Source organism: Nicotiana sylvestris, chromosome 3 (assembly GCF_000393655.2).
Source record: "Nicotiana sylvestris chromosome 3, ASM39365v2, whole genome shotgun sequence".
NCBI lineage: Eukaryota > Viridiplantae > Streptophyta > Magnoliopsida > Solanales > Solanaceae > Nicotiana > Nicotiana sylvestris.
Window position 1 is genome coordinate 186,949,994 of NC_091059.1, and position 15,606 is coordinate 186,965,599.

The following is a 15,606-nucleotide window of genomic DNA, read 5'->3' on the forward strand; positions in this document are numbered from 1 at the left end:
ATGAGGTGCAATGGGAGCATCAAATCCGTGGAAATTCGACTATTATGCTCAGAGAATGTTATGGTGGTCGTGTGAATAAAGTTGTGCAAGGTGTGAATTCAACAAACGTATGCAGTCATGTTCTGGTACATCATTTGGTGATTGATACGGTGTTCGTATGTTGGAAACAAGACTGACTGAGAATTTTGAATGTTGGAATTGGGCTCTAAGGCTTATTTGCTTAAGTGAAAAAGGATATCTCCAGATTGATAAAACTAAGATGCCCATCTGAGTTGTGGTAGCACGGCTAGGTGCTCGAGGTGTTAAATAGTGATTTCAGACAACTCCAACGCAGTTCTCAGCACTATCGAGAATGAACGTATGTTTAAGTGGGAGAGAATGTAACGACCCGACCGTTCATTTTGAGCTCTAGCACGTCGTTCCGTAGTTTGAGGACAGGAGCAGCTTCACTTCAGGTATTATGACTTGTATGCGTGGTCGGAATTGAATTTCGGGAAGTTCAGAGTCGATTTGGAAAGAGAATTGTCATTTCAAAAACTTTAAGTTGGAAGAACTGACCAAGATTGGATTTTTGAGTAAACGATCTCGGAATCGGGAAGGTTCCAGCAGGTTCGTATGATGATTTCGGACCTGGGCGTATGTCCGGATCAGATTTTTGGAAGACCTAGAAACGTTTCGGCACCTATTGTGGGAGTTAGCATTTTTTGGAAGAATTTTGTAAGTTTGGGTTGAAGTGCAATTCAGTGTTATCGATGTCCGTTTGGGATTTCGAGTCTGGGAATAGCTCTGTATGGTGATTATGGTGTTGGGAGCACGATCGGAAGTGGATTTGGAGGTCCGTGGGTCATTTTGGAGTCAATTGGCTGAAGATAGAAATTTGAAGGTTTTTGAGGAATTTGACCGAAAGTGAACTTTTTAATATCGGGGTCGGAATCCGATTCTGGAAGTTGGAGTAGGTCCGTAATGTCAAATACTACTTGTGTGCAAAATTTGAGGTCAATCGGACGTGATTTGATAGGTTTCGGCATCGAATGTAGAAGTTTGAAATTCTAAAGTTCTTTAAGATTGAATTGGAGTGTGATTCATGGTTTTAGCGTTGTTTGATGTGATTTGAGACCTCGAGCAGGTCTGCATTATGTTTTGGGACTGGTTAGTATGATTGGTTGGGGTCCCGGAGGCCTCGGGTGGGTTCCGGATGGTTAACAGATCAAAATTTGAATTTGAAGAAGAATTGAAGCAGTTGGTATCTGGTATAACCGCACCTGTTTGGTTTTGGCCGCAGGTGCGAAACCGTAGAAGCGACTATGTGCCACAAAAGCGGCCATGCTGTCGCAGAAGCGGAAATGGCTGGGCTTGGCTGGGGGCGCAGGTGCGATGCAGCTTCCGCAGAAGCGAGACCGCAGATGGAGTCTGGCCCCGCAGAAGCGGTCGAGGGCGAGTTAGCTGAGAACACACCTACGATGGAGATTTCCATAGGTGCGGAGCTGCAGAAGTGGCAGGTGGACCGTAGGTGTGAGAAGCAGGCTGGGCAGTGTGTTCTTTTAAAAGCGAGGGTTTCACTCATTTTCACCATTTTTCCTCCTTGAGAGCCGATTTTGGAGCAGCTTAGGAGTGTCATTTTCATCACCAAGCATGAGGTAAGTGGTTTCTACTAGTTTTGAGTTAATACTTGGATTATATACGGATTTGAGCATGAAGGTTTGGTAGAAATTGTGGGTTTTTGGTAGGAGACCTAGAAATTTATATTTTGGATTTTTACCAAGATTTTGGGCATGAAATTGAGAGAAAATCATATATTTGAGTTCGTGAGGCCATGGGTAAACTTTATCTTCGAACAATTTCGGAATCCGGGCACGTGGGCCCGAGGGCAATTTTGTCAACTTTTCGAGCGGAGTTGGTATTTTATATAAATTGAATTGTTATGAGTATCAGGGCATATTTTCATTGGTTTGCCCGTTATTTGGTTAGTTTTGGAGCATTGGGGCATCGATTTGAGTCGTCAGAAGTGCTTGGAAGCCGGTTTTGGAACTTCGGAGCGAGGTGAGTCTCCTTTCTAACCTTGTAAGAGGGAATTGTCCCCATAGGTGAGTTAATTGGTTATGCGCTCCTATTTTTGGGGGCTACGTACGCATGAGGCGACGAGAGTCCATGTGTAGCTACTATTATGCTTAAGTTCGGGTAGTCTAGGGCCCAAAAGCATACTTTACTTGTAATATTTGCAACCTTGTTGTCAATTTAAAAATTCTTAAACACATACGTTCAATATAATTCTTAAACTAGCGTGTAATATTTACAGTGCCCATGAGGGTTTTCACTAGTAAGACTCTCTCATTTTTCTTTTTCTTTCCCCTTCTTTTTTGTGAGCAACTTAACAGTGTTCTATGTCGCGTGACAATCGTTGTTCATTGCATACTTCTCTTTGCATTCTTGAAGGAATATCAGGAGGTCTTTATTTGGAATGTTTTTGGATAGAGCTGGAAAGAAGGATCGGCATGAAAGCTCAAAGTAGACTCAAAATGAAGGGTTGTAGACTTACAATTCTTGGAATCGACTCTTTCAAAAGTGAAATAAAATCTTTGCCCCAGTTTCAGACACTGAGGATTTTTTTTTGGATTTTTTTGAACTCTTATTTGGTTGGACCAAACCGTGTAAGGCTGCCTACGTATCCTTTTTTTAAAGGAATCAGGTCTAACATAGTTCAAACATCTGACCTAACTATTTTTCATCTTTCTTTCTGTTTCTTTTTTTTCTTTTTTTTTCAAACCAAGTCGCCCTAACTTCTATTTTCTGGGGGCATGGACCTTTGTCTGTTCTTTTTTTCTTCTATTTTTTTTCACTTGAACTTTCTAAGGGTTGTCTTAGTTTGTACTATTGGGGTATAGACTTTTCTTTTCATTTTTCATCTTTTTTTTGACTTTTATCACGAAACTTGATTCAAAAAGAGGATGGTCAAAGAAAATAACACAGACTCAAAAGGGGTAACAAAGGGTATAAAGTATTTGTGTAGCAGAAAAAAGGCTTCCTAGCCTCAAGAATGCCAATCATGTTAGCCCTTCACAAACACGGCATTGATGAACATGTTGCTTTCTGAGTCATTTTTAGTGTAAATCAATATTTTCCTCGCAGTGAATGACCCTTGTCAAATTGGGTGACTTTTTCTGGATTTTTGTCTTGATATAGAAGATGCATTTTGCCACTAAACTGATCCATTTTAAGTTGAATGAGATACACCTTCTTTTGAAAAACACTTTCTATCTCTTAGTGCTAAATAGACTTCAACCCATCTGATCATCCTTAAGCCCGATCTTCTCAATGATTCAAAAGGTGGAGATTCTTAACTTCTATGAGCATAACTGCTTTGGTTCCATGTAAACTTGGCTCATGCTTATTTTTCAAATGTTTCACTTCTCTATTCATCTTCAAAAGTGTCTCTTTTTCACTTATCCAATTCGAGACTAAATCAGTTTTCTAAGATCTGGCTAAAAATTCCGCAGGCATGTCATGTCACTAGAACTAACATGAAAAGAACTATGCACAAAATGGGCACATAATGATTGACTGCCTTTTTTATTGAATAAAGGATAGCAGGGTCTGATAACACAAAAAGAAGAAGAAAAGACGACAAAATAAGCTATCATGGCTAAAGGAGGAGTGACTTTCCAGTTACTAAGTGACATCTTAGCCACAAATTTGCACATCAGCACTACTACGACATTCAACCCTTGTATTCCTTTTGATTCAGCACTCAAATTTTGGCTTTTTGATCAAGATATTCCCAATATTGGCAGTCGGATTTCAGGACTGACGACATGAAAAATTTCAGAGCAACCAACTTACTAAAGGACTTGGAAGAATTCTCACATCTCCTCATCATCAAATCATCCCGAATAGGCCATGTCCTATTGCTCAAATCTGGTAAAGTCAACCCCACATTTGCCTCAATTTTTGATTTTCACTGCCAACTTGCCTACTTGCCTTTTTGTGACCTCGGATCAACAACAGTGGTGCTTGTTCCATTAGTTGAGAAGATGTTTTTATTTCCGAGGGATCTTGGATTGTTTTTTGTAACTCGCCATTGCAAACCAACACACCGACCACCTTTAACTAGCTTTTATTTCAAAAGAACAAGCATGATAGAATAATCTCTGTTTTTTTTTCTTTCTTTCTTTTCTCACTCTTTTTTTCCTTTTTTTTAAACCAGTCGATCGAACCTGATGTGGGTTGCCTACGTATCATGTGGGAACATGAATCAGATCTTGCGTAGTTCGGAAAGATTAGGAATAAAGTAAATAAACTAGCTTTTTTTTTTTGAATTATTTCTTTTTTAATTTTCGAAAGAAAGACTTATAAAGAAGAAAGAAAAATATTTTTGGATTTCGATTTGTTTTTTTTTAAAGAACTTTTGAAAAGAAAGACTTCTAAAGAAGACAGGCAACATTTTTTTGAATTTCGAATTTTTTTTTCTAGATTTTGAAAGAAAAACTTCTAAAGAAGAAAGGATATATTTTTAGATTTTTGGACTTATATTTGAATTTATGAAAGAAAGACTTCTAAAGAAAAAGAATTTTTTTTGAATCTTGAATTTTCTTTTCAATTTTCGAAAGAAGAATAAAAATATTTTTGGATTTTGAGAAGAAATTAAAAGAAAATATTTTTATATTTTTTTTAAAAAAAATTGAGGTCTAAAAGAAAGACTTTCTAAAGAAAGAAGTAAAGAAAAATATTTTTGAATTTTTTGAAAATTAAGGGTCGGAACCGATGAGGTTTGCCTACGTATCTCATATCCAGTGAGAATCAGACCCGCAAAGTTCAGTCAATTTGGCGGAACACGGGAAACATGACTTTTGAAAACAATCGTTTATTTTCTTTCTCTTTTTTTTTTCAAAATTTCGGCAGAGCTTCAGGTTACCTACCTCACTCTTGATTTAGTTCGATTCTCTTAGCTAATCAACATGCAAGCTGAAACAAACAGATACACAAGTAGCACGTAAGATGCATTAGGATAGTCTTTTGATTTGGGTACAAACTGTCCTAGACGGACTTAACCCCTGTGTTGAGCCCCCAAGATCAAATGCACGTGATGTAAACAAAACGTTCCTACTAGGAATCCGGCATGAGGCTATGTCAGTCTAAGTTTAAAACCTGGGCGTATTGTTCTAGACCTGGCTTACCCGAGCAGACAACTCGAGCCGGGGGGGAGGGGGGAGGCAGCGTACCGGGAATACATAAACTTCACCGGTTTTGCAACTTGTCCCAACCTCGTTCTAAAATTAGGATATGACTCTAACATAAAAGAAGTCACGCGAAGCGCACGCTCCCTAAAAGATTTAGAAGACTCAGAGCGAAGGAGGGTTTCGTAATAGTTTTATATACAATTCAAACAATATCAAAGCGGTAAAAAGCGGCATTTAGCATACCATGCTCAAATACGTAAAAATCAGATAATAAATAAAAGCCAACTATAAGAGTTATTCTAAGCTCAAATTCTGAACCCTGAACCAGAAGTTCTGGGTTCTTTTCCCCAGCAGAGTCACCAGAGCTGTCACACCTCCCTTTTCCCGAGGGGGATAGGGGAGTTTTTCCAATTAAAGTGACAATAATCGAAATAGGATTATTTAATTGATCAGAGTCGCCACTTGGAATAATTTATGGTGTCCCAAGTCACCAGTTTATTTTAAATCTCAAATCGAGAAAAAATGACTCTATTTTTGGTCCGCGAACACCGAAGACCGGGTAAGGAACCTTTGTAAATCTTTTGTAAAGCATTTTCTTCTCCGGAAAGGCAAAGATCCATGGCATGATTTTGGTCTTGCCACGCCATTTGGTGATGAAGAGTGGCTTGGATAGAATCTTTGGTTTTTGGGGCACCTTGGATTTGGACTTGAATTTTTAGTGCTTCGGTTAAGTATGGATCATAAAGGGACATGCTGAAATTTGAAAGGATAGTTATGAAGACAGTCCCAACATTCAGGGTGACTTCTGCAGTACCCAAATTTACAAGTCGAGCTATAACAGGTTGACCCAGGAGAAGGTGTTAGGAATTTCCGGGTTCCGTGGTTTTAGCATGGTCGCTCAACTATTAATAATTGACCTAATTATCTGATTTATTTCATGTTTTAAACCTATTCTGCATTTTTAACTTTTATAACTGCTTTTATTTATTTATGGAGTTATTTCTGGAACAAGTCACGATTGTTGTACACTTGTCGTTTTGGTACACATTGCAAGCCGCACCACATGAAATGCACTCGCGATTTACGACATATTTATTTTTGTTATTATTCGGAGTTATGGCTGGGTCACATGAAATGCACACCCGAAATTAGATTTATATATCGCAACTATGTCACGGGAACCGTACCCATACCCACGATGATTTATTATTAATCGCGCCTAAAGCAACTAGCGCCTTTGAATTATTTCCTAATCTTTGAGATTGTTGTAATGCCGAATTTATGGACTTATATGGGAGTAAATAGGCTAGCTAGCATGATCTATTACTTGGCCCAAATTCCTTTTGGTTCGAGACCCACCTTATGGCCCATATGAATGCGTTAAGCAACTTAGGCCCAAATTGTCTTTTAAGACGAATTGACCACTAGCAATTTGTATGGCTAAACAAATGGAGCAGTAAAACCTACATAAAACCTAGAAACAAACTATTTCTCTAAACCACACACACTTTCAAAATTAAATTGAATCTAACAAATGAGAAAACATAATGGAAACAAAAAAATTGTATCAAAAGCAGCGACAATCATGAAAGAAAAACAAAGTTATCATGCTTTCTATTTCAAGAACAAATAAGGTGAGATCTGGGAATAAAGTTCACAAATTGACAAATCAAATTAGCCTCAAAACTCAATTTATCATCAAGAATACCATAAAGTTATAACAAAGATGAAGGAAAACTGACGGGTTGCAAATTTACCATACAAATAGGCACTAACAAAGACAAGTAACACCATTAATAAGATGGAAGTTAAAGAAAGAACCTCAAATTTTGATTCTCAAACGTCAATATTGTCGGAATACAAGAATTGACGTACGAGTTGACAATCAAGACTCCGGATTGAACCTTTCACCGGCAACCTCGAACGTCGACTTAAACTCGGCTGAGCAAAATAAAGCGCCTCTGTTTTTGACATTGAAAACTAATTCGAGAAAGAGATCCGTTCTAAAGAGAAACACCATCACAGCGTAGGATATCTTTAAGGTTGCAGACAAAACCTCTTATCCCTCTTGGATTTTTGGATTATAGCAAGACTTGCTTCAAACTGGAATGAACACTTTCTGAACAAGTGAAAGAGCTTTTGGCACGGTCAGAAGGCATTGGCATCAATTTGGCAAACAATTGAATGAAACACGGGAAGTTATGGGAAATTTTGATAAAAAATGACAAGGAGAAGAGGAGGCGTTCGATTTTAGATGAGCAGCTGCTCTCTTAGCTATCCTTTTTTATTCTTAAGGTGTGTCCATGTGAGGGGTGCGGCTGCTTTCTTTTGGTGGAGGAAAATCTGATCTATTTTTTAGGTCTTTTTTGTGTGTAGATATATAGGTGTAGGTATGGGGATTAATTAGTGGAAGAGATAAGGATTGAGAGTGTGATTGTCTCGGGTAAGTGTTATTTGTAGGAATTTTCTAGGAAAGTGCATGTGAATTAGTTATAGATGATAAGAGAGAATCTTTTTCCATGTGACAATTTTCCATTGGCTCTTTTTTTCTCTTCTTGATAATTTATAAAAAAACTTTTGTCACAACCCAAAATCCACTAAGGGTAGTGATGGCACCGGACACCGCTGTCAGGCAAGCCAACAAAATACTCAATTAAATTCTCGTTTTAATAATTTTTGAAAATTACGATTTTCCTTCAATTTTACTAATAAAAGGTAATCATTTCAAATTAAATATAAATGTTAAGAAGTTAATACAAGATACTGCATAATCATCCCAGAACCCGGTGTTACAAGTGCATGAGCATTTATTAGGGAATAAAATAAAATACAGTAACTGTCCGGAATAGAAAGTGGACAGAAATAAAAATACAGTACAATACTCTGAAGGAGACTCTGTTGGCTACGGGTCGTCTCGATAAATGTAGCTCACCTAAGTCTCCGTATCAATCATGCCGCTATGCCACTAAGCCACTAGCCACACATGAACCTGTGCGACAAAAATACATAGCAGGTGTAGTATGAGTTCGAAAACAACGTGTACCCAGTAAGTATCTCGTCTAATCTCGAAGAAGTAGAGATGAGATGTCAACTTCGACACTTACTAGCGGTCCGATAATAATATACCACTAATATAGTAAATCGTAGATTTTCATAAAGATTGGTGTAACTCAATAGCATGAACCAAGCAAGCAATTCTTTTATTAATAGGAGATTTCCAAATTCTTTTTTCATCATTTATACATGTATCTCAAGTCAGGAAGAGCAAATACCAACATCTATAAATCCCAAGGCAAGAAATAAGAGCATGCACAAATTATGCCGAGGACGTACGACCCGATCAAACAATATTTAAACTGTGCACTGCCAGAGGGTCAAATGGCGCGAACCATAGATGCATCTATTGCCCCGCTCGCGAATCATACATGCGACGTGGTCAAATATAAATAAACACAACAATCAGTCAATCAAAAATTCATTAGGGAACAATTATCCAAGGAAAAGCCAATTCTCTTTTAACAATTCAAGAAACTGAAGTTTAATCTTTTTATAAATTCATTTACTAATTCGATGTGATTTAAGCAATTCAAACTGTCAATACGATTACAAATATTCCAAGTATAGCATGTTTTTGGGTCCTAGACTACCCGCACATAAACATAATAATAACTACGCACGGATTCTCATCACCTCTGCGTACGTAGCCCCCACAAATAGGAACACAAATCCAATTAATTTATCTATGGGGACAATTCTCTCTTACAAGGTTAGAAAGCAGACTCACCTCGCTCTGAGGTTCCATAACCAGCTTCCAAGCCCTTCCGACGACTCAAATCGATGCGCAACACTCCAAAACTAGCCAATAAATGAGAAAATCCATAAATATAGGCTCTAATACTCACAACAATTCAATTTAGATAAATTCCTAACTCTGTTCAACAGGTTGACAAAATATCCATCGAGCCCACGTGCCCGAATTCCAAAAAAAAACTCATAAAATCCGAAAACTCATTCCGATACGAGTTCAACCATATCAATTTTATCAAATTCCGGCAACGAATCGACCTTCAAATCTAGAATTTTTTTTTTTAAACACATTACAAATTTTCTCCAATTTCTTCCATTATATTCACTAATACTTGATGAAAATAACCATGGAATCATTAAATATAATCACTTTTGGATATAGAACATTTACCCCAATCCATATGGTGAAAATCGCCTAAAAATCGCTTTAATCCGAGCTCCAAAGCGCCAAAAATGAGTAAAAATCTCGGACTACTCGATTTATACACTGCCCACCATTTTCGCACCTGCAGTTACTGTTCTCGCAGTTACGGTACTGTTCACGCATCTGCAAAAAATACAGCAGCTGCCCAAAAATTTCAATAGCTTTTAATTTCATAAAAAAAAACTCTAACACCATCATACGAACTCAGAATTCGACGATTCTTGTTCCTATGAGTCACAACTCACAAATAATAATAATACGAACCTATTCCTTCAATCAAAACTCAATTCAGAGCTCATTTACTCAATGCGATACCAATTTCGCTCGTTAAATAATTAACTCATGTTTTGTGCTAAAAACTCAATCGCGACTTTCCAGATCACTCCTATAATTCATTATCAAAATCTCGGAAGTCTCGAAATCGAGTTTCGATCTCTAGAAATAAAAATGGACCTTTGGATCATTACATGCATATGCTCAAAACGCCAAACTCTTCCAAAAACTCTTCCAAAACTCATCCGAGCCCCATGGGATCCCAACCAAGTCTCATAACATGACACGAACTTAGTCGATGCATCAAATTATGTTGAACAACAATAAAATATGAATCGCACTCCAATTCAAGCTTAGTGAACTTTAGAATTTCAAACTTCTTCATTCGACGTCGAAACCTATTAGGTCACGTCCGATTGACCTCAAATTTTGCATACAAGTCGTATTCGACATTACGGACCTACTCCAACTTCCAAAATTTCATTCCGACCCCGATATCAAAAAGTCCACTTCCGGTCAAACTCCTTAAAAACATTTAAATTTATATCTTTAGTCAAATGACTCCAAAATGACCTACGGACCTCCGAATTCACTTCTGATCGCGCTCCCAACACCAGAATCACCATACGGAGCTATTCCCAGACTCGAAATCCTAAGCAGACATCGATAACACTGAAATGCACTTCAACCCAAACTTATGAAATTCTTCCAAAAATGCTAATTTCCACTATAGGCGTCGAAATGTCTTGGGTCTTCCAAAACCCGATCCATACATATGCCCAAGTTCGAAATCATCATACAAACTTGCTGGAACCTTCGAATCCCGATTCCGAGGTCGTTTACTCAAAAATCTAATATTAGTCAATTCCTTCAACTTAAAGCTTCCGAAATGAGAATTCGCTTTCCAATTCAACTTCGAACTTCCCGAAATTCAATTCCGACCATGCGTACAAGTCATAATACCTGAAGTGAAGTTGCCCATTGCCTCAAACTGCTGAACAAAACGCTACATCTCAAAAAAATTGGTCGGGTCGTTACATTCTCTCCCACTTAAACATACGTTCGTCCTTGAACGTGCTAAGAATTGCGCTGGAGTTGCCTGAAATCACTATTTAACACCTCGTGCACTTATCTGTGCTACTACAACCCAGTTGAGCACATTAACTCGATGAATTATGAAGATATTAACTTTTATTCAAGCAAATAAGCTTAGAGCCCAATCCCAACATCCAGAATTCTCAGCCAGGCTTGCTTCCAATTTATGAATATCGTAACAATCACTACACGAGGTACCAGAACATGACTGCATACCTTTTCTAAATTCTCACCATGCACCACATCATTCACAGGACCATAATAACATTCTCTGATCATAATAACCAACATTCCCCGAATCTGATGCTCACAATGCACCTCAAGATATATATATATATAAGTCTTGTTCCAACTCTCGTAATACCGAAGAGATGTGTAGAAATTCATAACCAACTGCCAAGCCAACAAATCATTGAGGCTACACTCTTGACAAGAACATTACTTCATTCTGAACCAAATAATGTCCTTTGCTCTTTAATATACTTCATACAATTCGATTGCACTATTCCTAGATCCAATAATCTTGTCTCACTCAGTACGAACTGCTCAGGCAACAAGCCAGCCCAGACATGACCAAAAGTCTCGTATGATGCCATAATGTTCCATGGCTGCCAACTCGAACGTGATACATAAGGAAATCGAACTCTGGAAGGGACTACTCAACTCACGCATCTAATATGGACTTTCCTAAAAAAATGGAAAACAAGACACACAAAAATTAGAATACAGAAAACTATACTCAACATCAGGTTGTTGTAGCGTGCAACTCGATCCAAACAACATACCCATAGCGGCGTGCCACTCGATCCACACATAAAATTCACATAAGGAGATACACACCGAGCTAAATTGCTCATTACAACAAAATACCGAATATCGGTTCCAAGCACGCTAAGTGCATAATACCATCCCTGAGGGGACATATAACGCCATAAGCTAACAAACTCAAGCACAACTGAGGTGCAATATATGTTCTGAAGCTAAAGATCCATCCTGCTCACATATCACCATCGCTACGCGGAACCTCAATACATAAGAAAATTACCGAGCCATTCACAACTCACTTGGAACAATATAGCATAACATGAAATAGCCGATGACAAAATAACACCCCACGTCTGAATACTCCTACATAAGGAGCTCTATGCTGAAATGAACACATTCGACCTGATATAAGGCCCATATTCGTACGTAAATCCATTCACAAACCTCAAGCCGATTCTGATTGCACCGAACTAAGTCTATAATCTTTCCTGGGTCCATAATAACCCTCTTTTTCCCATAACACACAGGAACAACCATCATAACCGGAGTAATCCTCCATAGTTCACAACCCAATAAATCGAGTGCCCTCCAGGCATAAATTCTCAAATTAACGATATCACCACAATCTTCATACTTGGTTTAATTCTTTAATAAATCGAGTAATTACATGCAACACTTATACAATCTTCCCATGGGGCACACTCCCACGACCTTTCGTAATAGATAACAAGTCTGCACATCCATACCACCGGCCATACTAACGCTGAAAAGCGATCAAGACTCCATAACCAGGATGCAAAGCCTCTTTCACAAATCACCGACCTCAGGCGACGCTGTAGACAATACCAACTTACTCCAAATATCCAAATCCCCTTCCTGCTCATCCGAGCTCGTGACATCCTCGTCAAACACGGACCGCAACCTTGATCCTCACCTTCAAATTTCATACCGTCTACTGCACCTAACAAGCCATGCGATAAAACACAATTTTTTATCATAACTCTGGAACCACTAATAGACTAATACTTCATCAAATAGAAACTTTTCACGTAACTCAATTCAGGAGAACCATAGCAACACACAAGTGAATTCTCATAACCGTAGAACATTCAAATCCTCAAGTAGTAGCCTAAACCACCACACCCTTCCGGGACCCGCCTACACATAACATGCCATAATTCTTGAATACTTCCAAACATTATCAATTACGGTAGTCGTCGAGCCTCGCACGTACCACCATCACTATGCCAATTCAACCATGGCTAACCAATCTATCTTCTTCTAATTCATCTTTAACTTGCCTTAGAGATAATAATAGCTCCATTCCTTACATCACCAACCTAAATCTGCACTCACCTTGAGTGACCCCATCCCACGAGACCACCCTATCTCCAAACCTATGAATCGTTTCATACACTCTTTTCACGCATTCTTCACATCTTCAATTGATACACTCGTTCTGATAATTCCTTTACAAATCCAAAGTAAACATTCTAAGCCTCTTATTATAAGCTACTACAAAAGCTTAATTATTAACCATACTACAGGTTTGAACCCTTAGGCACCGCATTTTTGACCTTTGAATTCACTAGGACCGTTATTGAGAGTCACCCACTCTGACATGGTCCTGAATATAATCAACTGCAAGGCTCCGCTAGCACATGACCACCCTCTCAAAGAAGCACCCGACCGAATTACCTTCCTTGCAACTCACTTCTACGCGAAGCATAATTCCTGAGTCTTCCCAATGCCCAAACATGAATCGATGATGCCAATTATAGAACTTATTATTCAATTCCTTTGCTCAAATTACTATTGATGTTCTCTTTCTTTAGTCGCGCTAACCCATCAATATGTCGATATCTAGAAATCTCACAAATAGGCGACCAGACAATCCAACTGTAGGTGGTAGGACTCTCCCACTTAGCTTGAACCCACTATTACACAACTTTGAATCCCACCAAGATTCTTTATCTCTTATTGACATGACCTTGCGCAATTAAACCGCCAGATTCCTTGAAATCCTTCCATTAGCAATTCATGAACACTCTGAATCTCTAGCAACATTCACACATTAGACCTCTTACTGGATAGTTAATAGAATCTTTCACCAAAGCTTTGCTAACCACACGACCGCTGATCTGCTCATAGGATACATCCCCAAAATTTGGAGACTATGCCCCGACATCTTCCAACGTTGCAACACGGGGTACAATTAGTACTACACCAATAATCCATCCTGAGCTCGTGCTCATCCACCAGCTGCACAAGTCCATTCACTCCTCGTGAACATTAAATAAATGTGCGACAATATCTTCCAATTCAAAGTTATGTTGTATCCTTCTTTATATCAAGCAGCTCCTTTCTGTCATATCGGATCTCCCGCCGTTAGGCTAGCCAATATTTAAAATTAAGCTCGTAGACCCAATCACCGTCCACTAAAAATTCCCAAATCACTCCAACTTTCCTCAATGGTGTAGTTATCCTGCCACTGAATCCACGTGCTACTCTACCACTCTCCCACTTTGGCCGGACCCTCTTCTTTAAGCAACTATTCAGCTTCCGCTTCTTACACTTCGTCTTCTAGAAATTTAACCACTGCCTGACACTTCCCACATGTCCTTTCTCATCCCTTGCAGCCCAGCTGATGCCTTAGATCAAAGTCTAATTCGGTAGCACTTGAACCAATAGACCGCTACTAACTTTTAAACCTTTCCGAAGACCATCTTTCTCGAACCGTCAGCATTAGAATTACACATTAAATCTTGAACCACCGCACCCTACAATCTCTGACAACCGCTTCTCCAATACTATCTTACAATATCTTGCCCCAAAGGCAAATTGTTGAAGGTCTTAACACCGGTGAACTTAGTACATTCAACAAGGACAACGACACCTCATCACAGGTGAAAATTCCACCACGCTTGCAAATACCAAGCCTCGTTACTCCATCAACCCAAATCTGAACATCTTTAGCCCAATTGCCTTTCCCCCACTAGGAATAAAATACCGAATATCTAAATCATGCACTATGTAAACCTCCCTTCAGGTCGTTCACTACCCCGACACGTAGGCAAGCATCCTACTATCACATCAATACTGCGCGACAATCGTTCATAAGCATAATGGCAGCTTGTGCCTAACCTCAAAGCTCTCAGAAGTACAGTTACTAAGCTGAAACAACAGAATATTGTTCCAAAAGGCGACAACAATAGTCAAATCAACTACGCCGAGAAAAGTATCCTATACCACCTCTGTAGTACCTTTAAAATTTCTCAATTCCTGATTTATAATAAGCGCTCCACGTCGCATAAGATTGAATAAGAAGGAAATAAAGGAATAAGCCTCAAAGGAATCAAATCGCACGATGAGGAATCAAGAAGGGAAGTACTCCTAACAGCCCTGTAGCCTCCCGAGGATAAGTACAGATATCTCCATATCGATCCGCGAGACTTTACTAGACTTGCTCATGACTCGTGAGATATAAGGGAACCTAGTGCTCTGATACCATATTGTCACGACTCAAAATCCACTAAGGGTCGTGATGGCGCCTGACACCACTATCAGGCAAGCCAACCAAAATACTCAATTAAATTCTCATTTTAATAATTTTTGAAAACTATGATTTTCCTTCAATTATACTTGTAAAAGGTAATCATTTCAAATTAAATATAAATGTTAAGAAGTTAATACAAAATACCCCATAATTATCTCAGAACTCGGTGTTACAAGTGCATGAGCATTTACTAGGGAATGAAATAAAATATAATAACTGTCCGAAATACAAAGTGGATAGAAATGAAAATACAGTACAATACTCGGAAGGAGACTCTGCTGGCTATGGGTCATCTCGATAAATGTTGTAACGACCCGGCAAGTCGTTTCATGAGTTGCCGCTCTATTTCCCTCATTTCTGCTTCTTATTGCCTTGTTCAGCTGTATTTTGTGTTACCGGGTTGGTTGGTTCGGGTTCGGTGAGGCTTTGGTAAGGTTTGAGACACTTAGTCTCTTTTGAGGAAGCTTAAGTTGGAAAAGTCAACCGGATGTTGACATGCATTAAAGGGCTCG

General features: G+C 38.8%; 1 long non-coding RNA gene across 1 annotated transcript in view; it reads right to left on the reverse strand.

The window, feature by feature from the left end:
• Positions 1–7,541, reverse strand: part of LOC138888768 (uncharacterized) — a 31,965-nt gene extending 24,424 nt beyond the window's left edge. The window contains exon 1 of the long non-coding RNA XR_011406283.1: positions 6,996–7,541. This is a non-coding gene — a long non-coding RNA (uncharacterized lncRNA). The remainder of the gene's footprint in view (positions 1–6,995) is intronic.
• Between the last annotated feature and the right edge of the window lie 8,065 nt (positions 7,542–15,606).